The sequence below is a fragment of the Octodon degus genome, unplaced genomic scaffold, assembly GCF_000260255.1.
Source record: "Octodon degus isolate 3935 unplaced genomic scaffold, OctDeg1.0 scaffold00019, whole genome shotgun sequence".
Lineage (NCBI taxonomy): Eukaryota > Metazoa > Chordata > Mammalia > Rodentia > Octodontidae > Octodon > Octodon degus.
Window position 1 is genome coordinate 3482901 of NW_004524595.1, and position 7103 is coordinate 3490003.

The 7103-nt window shown below is 41.5% G+C and overlaps 1 pseudogene; it reads left to right on the plus strand.

Moving 5' to 3' along the window:
- Positions 1-5992: 5992 nt before the first annotated feature.
- Positions 5993-6428, plus strand: LOC105741661 (annotated as a pseudogene).
- The last annotated feature ends 675 nt before the right edge of the window (positions 6429-7103 follow it).

Sequence of the window (7103 nt, forward strand, 5' to 3'; positions counted from 1 at the left end):
CAGGCTGCTGTACATGCCAAATGCTACAGGTACCTCAGAAAATAGCTTGGCAGCTTCTCCTAAAGTCCAGAGTGCCCTAATGTGATACAGCAACTGCACTTTTAGGTATTTGTCTGATAGAAACATACCTCTATACAATGACTATGTACAATGTCGGTAGCACGTTTATAATGATCAAACACCAGAAACTACCTAAATATCCAACAACAGGTGAATTAAAGAAACAAACATGCAATGGAAAACTCAGCAACAGGAGAAAAAAGCACAATGCAAAGGTTACAATATAGATGAATGTAGAAGAGGGAGGTTATGGACAAGTTCTGATTTTAACTCCCATCTTACAGGGAAGCACTCAAGAAGGCTGATTGAATAACTCAGTGCCCAGGGTTAAACAATGAGCACGCAGTGGTCTGTGGGGCCCTGTCCTGTCCAGCTCATCCTGGAGCACATCTACCTGATTTTCAAGCCAGGTCAAAGTTGGGTCATTTCACTTGAACTTGGGCTGGTCTGCTGGGCCTCACCCATTTTTCTGACTCCCTTTTCTCTTTGGAAGGTGTACACTTTGCTCAGAGTTTTAGAACGGGCTTACTGCTTCCTTCTGTCCAAAATGCAATCCCCTGTCAGGGTGACATCATTTGGACTTGGGGTCCATCCACATCTTCAGTCTCACCTGGTGCTCTCTTTCCAATCTCTTCATTCTCCTGCTTTCTCATCTCAAAACCTGCCTCTGCCTTCCTTCTCTTCTCACTCTGTCGAAATCCATACCCTGGTGGAAGATTTCTGACCGGTTTGATTCTTACACAATTTCTTCAGTGAGGAAATTAAATTATCTTTGCCTCCAAAAGTTTTTTTTTCCTCCAAAGGTTTTGACAGCTCTAGGATGGCAGGATGCTCAGTGAAGGCTGAATTTCAGAGAAGCAAAAAATAGTTTTTTTGGAAAAACAAAAACAAAAACAAAAACAACCCGTATGTCCTATGCAGTATTTGGCACATACTTATACTAAAAAAATTATTTGTTGATTCTCTGAAATTCAACTTTCACTCAACATCGTATATTTCATCTAACAATTCTAGCCTGCCTGGCATGCCATCATTCTGGTTGGGGTTTGGCAGAAGCTCCAAGGAGACATATTCCCTGAGAAAATCCAAGCAGCCCCTCAGGGGTCCTTCACCCATGTGTGTGCTGTCCACAGTCATCTGGTTTAAGCCTCCATCCTCACATGTTGCCTCTTGGGCCCCTCACTCTGTTCTTTGTCACCTTCACTATGGGCCCCTCGCCCATCTCCTGCTACCCACTCACAGTTGCTCCTTATTGTATCATCTGGTGCAGCTTCTCCAGCCTTCCACATGCTGCCTCTTTTCAACCCCAACACACCTCTGCTATCCATGCACACTCTGTGCTTTCTGACCAGGCCATGGACTCACTAAGCCACAGCCAAAGGCCCAGTACATTCAAGTCATCAACGCCTTCTACTCCCATGCCAGGTTATAGCAGAGACATTAATTCAGAGAACTCCCTTTTCCACTGCCTCCACTTACTACATTGAGTCCCAGTAGAAGGCCCAAATTCATTTCCAGGGTAGAAACTAGACAGGCCTCTGATCCAGGCTGCTTTCCAGGTTATGCTGGACAAACAAACTTAGAAATGTATCTAGTTGAAAAATGGCAAAAAAAAAAAAAAAGGGGGGGATGGTGGTGGTGGTGGCTATATTTAGTTTTGTTAATAAAAGTATAATTGTTCTAAGCAAGTAACAAAGGAAAACTTTTAAAATGTATTTTTATTACTGCTTATTAATTTTACAAAAACTAGGTATCAATGTGGTATTTCATACATGTGTATAATATGTTTTGATTATATCCATCCACCCTCCCTGGGAAATCTCAAGTTACCTCGTAAGATGTTTTACAATTCTTGCTTTTCATGTGGGCACAAAACATGTGTAAACTATTTAGACTTGGGCAAGCTAAATGAGAAACTGTCTATGAGAGTGGTTGATTGGTTTATGGCTGCAGTATTTTAGAGGGGGACGATGTATTTGAATTTATTTGGGGCATGGTCCAGAGGTAAAGTCCATCAATAGAGCACCACTGCCCCATGAGCACAGCAGGAAAAACTCATCCATTCCCAGAGATTAGAGAAGAAACTCACACAGAGCTATCAGAGAACCAGACGACAGCATGTGCAGTATAATTAAGCTCCTCACATACAAGCAACATAGTAAGTAAATCCCAGGGCTGGAAAGGAAGCAAGGTCCTGACAGAGAGAAGACGGGGAAGAGTGAAGGAGAAAGAGCCATCTGAAGTTGGATCTGGACGGCTGGAGGAGTATTTGGTTTCAGGAAACAGAGGGTACATCCTCCAGAGGTCTGTCTGCAGGGTGCTTGGGGGAAGCCCAGAAGGGTGACATCTTTGCCATTGTTCCTGGCTTCCGCTCCCACTGGAAGGTTTTCTGGAAAGAGGGGTCAAGATGAGCTGGTGTCCCTGAGCTGGCTGCCCTTCTGGCCTAGTGTGGAAGTTTATGGGGTCTATAAACCCAATTTTAATGTTCTCAAATTTGAATATATTCCCAAAGCATTTGGGAATGAGGCAGTGGCATGATTGTGGTAGGAAAATATTTAGCTTAAGAGTTTGTTGAGATATCCATTTCTGTTTGTGTGCATCCCTAGAAATTCAGGTTTTGAGAATCGGGAAGAGCCCTGTAACTTGCTTTTTAATTTTTTAAAATGTATATTTGGTACAGGGTCTCACTACACAGCTCAGACTCATAGTGATCCTCCTGTTTTCAGCCTCCTCAGTGCTGAGATTACAGGCATGCACCACCATGTCTGATCTCGGTGGCTGGCTCAGTGTGCCTGCGGGCTGGGCTGGCACAGTATGTGGTGCCATGGATGGAGCCCGGGTCCCTGCACTTGCCTAAGCAGGCACTTAGTCCATTGAGCTATCTGCCTTTTAAATAAGTTCTTTAGCTGATTTAATGTCTGGGAACATGGACTGTACTTGAGTATGTTCTCAATCCCGTGGAAAGTATTTAATCATTCAGTATATTTGCTTAAAGAAATCCTTCCCTGCTCTCTATAAGATATGGACAAATGCATCCCAGATAAAGTCTAATTTTTCAGCATGGCATGTGAGTTTCTTCAGTTGCTCAGACCTAAGTGTCCTAGTTGTGTGTGTGTGTGTCTAGATTGAACCAGGGTCTTTGTACTTTGCCCCATTTTCAACTCTTTTATTACTTTCTTTTGGAAATGGGTTTCTTGAAATTGCTAGGTTGCACAAGTGAGGCTCCAACTGGTGGTCCTCCTGTCTCATTGGGAGGTGCGCTTATACTAGGTCCTTAGTAGACACCAGCTTAATGTTCCCCAAAGAATTCCCTATTTACCCTCCAACTTCACACAATGTGAAGGCTGCTATGATTAGTTCTCCTCCCACTGAAATGCAGCCTCTTTCAAAGATCAGCTCCAACGCCCATAGCCTCTCCCCTGAATTTTCCTGGGTTTCACTTTTCCTGTCTTGTGCAGCTTCTTCTGTGAGCTTGTAACACAGCGTCCACTGCTGATGTCTCTCTGTCCAGCCCAGAAGTTCTCAAATGTTTGTGGCCATCACATAGGACAGACAACACCCTCTTGCTCCTTAAGGGACAGTCCCACGGTCATTCTCAGAGTCCAGAAACCAGCTACAACTGAAGACTGTCTTCTCTCACTTAGGAGAGCTTAGTGGGTTGCAAGTGTAGATTGATGGATTGTAGGGATACCACACACTATTCCCTGGAAAACAATGCAATTCAATTGAGAATCAAGCTTAATCTGAAGCAGGATCCATTAAGGTGTGGGGGAAAATACTAAATTTTTTTTTTGTCTTTTTGAGACAGGGTCTTGTTATGCTCTTCAGGGTGGCCTTAAGCTCCCATGTAGCCTAGGCTAATTTGGAACTCCTTTTTTTTTTTTTTTCCCACTGTGTACATTTTATTCTGCGAAGACAAAGCATATTTCTCCTGAGACACATGAATTACATAGACACAGGGAATATCACAATAGGTAACCTCTGAGTTCAAACCAATGTGATTTACAAAATTAAGGCTTCAAAGGCAGATGCTACATTGGTGGAACTTCCTTCAACCAAATTTCATTTATTATTATTATTTTTAATGTATTTAGTACAGAATCTACAGGGTTTTGCTACACAGATTGGACTTGCAGTGATCCTCCTGTTTTTTTTTTTTTTTTTTTTGGGGGGGTAGGTTCTGACCCATACTTTTTTAAGAGTGGTGCCCATGCACACAGATAGGGCCCCTTGTGGTAAGAAGCTGTGTGCCTTTTTTTTTTTTTTAATTTAATTGAGAAACAAATACGAATTAGTTTCAAAGCTGATTAGTAGGACAGTTTCAGTAATCAATACATTGTACATTGTTATCTTCTTCGTGGTTATCCATAGTACAAGAAGCAGACAGGATTAGTTTGGAACTCTTAATGATCCTCCTGCCTCAGCCTCCCAAGTGCTGGGATTACAGGCATGCGCCACCGCACCCAGCTCTAAATATTGCTTGTTACACATATTTTTTTTTTTAATCAGAAAGGAAGAATTTTGCTTTCTTAGTGTTTTCTTTGTGCCCAGATCTTAGTGATCACATTTGAATCATAACATCATGCAAACAATTTCCTCTTTCAACATGTTGCCATGAATGTCCCCCAAAATCTTAGAACAAGGAACAGAACCAAAATTTGAAATCTGCCAGTAACAAGTCGTTAGATAAATTAGAGCAACAAGGAAAGTGGCAGAGCTGGCAGACCTCTGACAGAAAGGACTCTTCCTAGCCACATTACAAAATAAAAACAAGTATGATCTAACTGGAGCTGACAGGAAGACAACACCAGACTATCCAGAGGTCTTACTGAACGCGAGTGACATGTATCCTCCCTGGTACTACCAGCCACTCCCTAGGCACAGCTGGTGCTTGCGACATCAGCTGGTGAGAAGAAGCCACGTATGGACCAGCAAGATGTTCAAACATCAAGCATCTAGTCCATGTTGGCAAACCAGCACATTTAAAACAAACAATATTTGAAATCAGAGTTCTGAATTCAACATCTCACAAATTTCATTTAATGATAGGTGTCACAAATGTTTAAAAGCTTTCTTTTTTCTCCTTTCCTCTCCCATTCTAAATTTCTTCATAGTGGGGACAAAGTGCCGTTTGCCTTAATGACTGGATAAAACAAAGAAAATCCCACAGTGACAAAAAGAATAGGTACTTCCTTGCGCACACTATGGGAGGTGCGTGGAAATATTCCCAACTGTTAAAACAAATTATGAAACATTTGGTGGCTGGCTAAAATACAGATTAAAAAGCATATTTTAGCCACAGGTATTTCTGAATTATTTCAATTATGAAATAAATATACATAGAGTTAGGTATGTGTGTACTATTAAATTTTTAAAAATGTACCACTGGTGATATAGTCTTAGAAAATTACTGAATAAAAACTATGAGGCCTAGAGAGAAAGCTCAGTGGTCTAAGGGCCTGCCTAGCAAGGGCAAGGACCCAGTATTGCATGCTGTGCCAACCCAGTGCCAAGATGGCCACTGAAACTGGGTGTGGTGGTGCATGCCTGTAACACCATCACTGGGGAGGCTGAGACAGGAGGATCACTATGAGTCCGAGCTGCATACAGAGACCTTGTACCAAGTAAATAAATAATATGTAAAAATAAATTAAAACTATGATTTCTGGCCGAGGGTGTATCTCCATGGTACAGCATGAGCTTGCTTAGCACTACAAGGGCCTGGCTTCAGTCTCTAGTGTGGAGTATAAAACTCTGCTTTGGAAAAATCTGGACGTGTCTTAATACTTACTGCTTTCACTAGATTAAAATGATTCTTGGAGCGGGCAAGATGGTGGCCTACTGGAATGAAAATTGGTGCTTAGAAGCAGATTTTAAAGGCAGTTTCTCCCACATCTTTTTTCATACCACCTGATAAGCTTCTTCATGTATTATGACAGCAGCAGCAGCAGTAGTAAAATGGGCGATATCAAAGAGAGCTCTTTTAAAGCATTTATTTCCAATCCCAAATGGAGCTTTAGCTCATGTTTGCTGTAAATCTACACATTCTTTTCTTCCAGATGACTATAATTGCAAAGCAGAGCTTGCTTTGACATCTGATGGCAGGAAAATAGTGTGCTACCACCCTTCTGTGGACGTTCCATATGAACACAAGACCTGTGCCTCAGCCAGATCCTGTCCATAATATTGAATGGACACATGATCAAGGGCTGAAAACCAGATTGGAAGAAAATGAAAGTGAATTCTTTGAGCAGGGACTCATGATAGAACAACTTAGCAAAATGTTCTTTACAAGGAAGCATTGTTGGTATCCTCGCGGGCAGTATCACAGATGTCGCATGAAACTAAATCCTCCAAAAGACAGATGATACTGAGATTCTGGGTAGAATTGAAGAGAAATGTTATCCTGTGCTTAGTTTGCCACTGGAAGAAATACGCTAATACAATATGGTAATAGTTAATAAAATATCTTTTCACATAAAAAAAAGATTCTTGGGTAAGAATACAAATACAGAGTTGTAAACGAGACTCTTTTGCTGCACTACGTGCTGGCAAGCTAAGCATCCGAGCCAGCAGTGCCCAGTGTGGAACAGGATATCATCAGTGTGATAGCTGTCCCTAGGACAAGACTTAGGGAACATGGAATTCTAACAGTGCTTTGTGATGAGATACTGAGTCACCACGCGAGCGTTTTGGCAAAGCACTTGTAAGGAACCATTAAGCTTGAAGACAAATTATGCCTTTTTAATCATAACAGCTAGTTTCAAACACGCTGAGCTTCTCTGTGACGACAACTGGTTGTCAGTAATGTGTTACCTAACACATACTTTCCAAAATATAAACTCACTTGCTAGGAACAGAGAGGAAACAATTGCGTTTTAAAGTAATTTTGAAGTGTGGGCCTTAAAGTGCTTTTAAAAATGAAAGTCACGGCAGATATTAGGTAACCTGTTGCTTTACATGCTGAAGCTGAAAAAGATGATCTCTGACAATTTTCTCATATGTATGCATATTTTAAAAAATCTCAGAAGTAAACTTCTCAA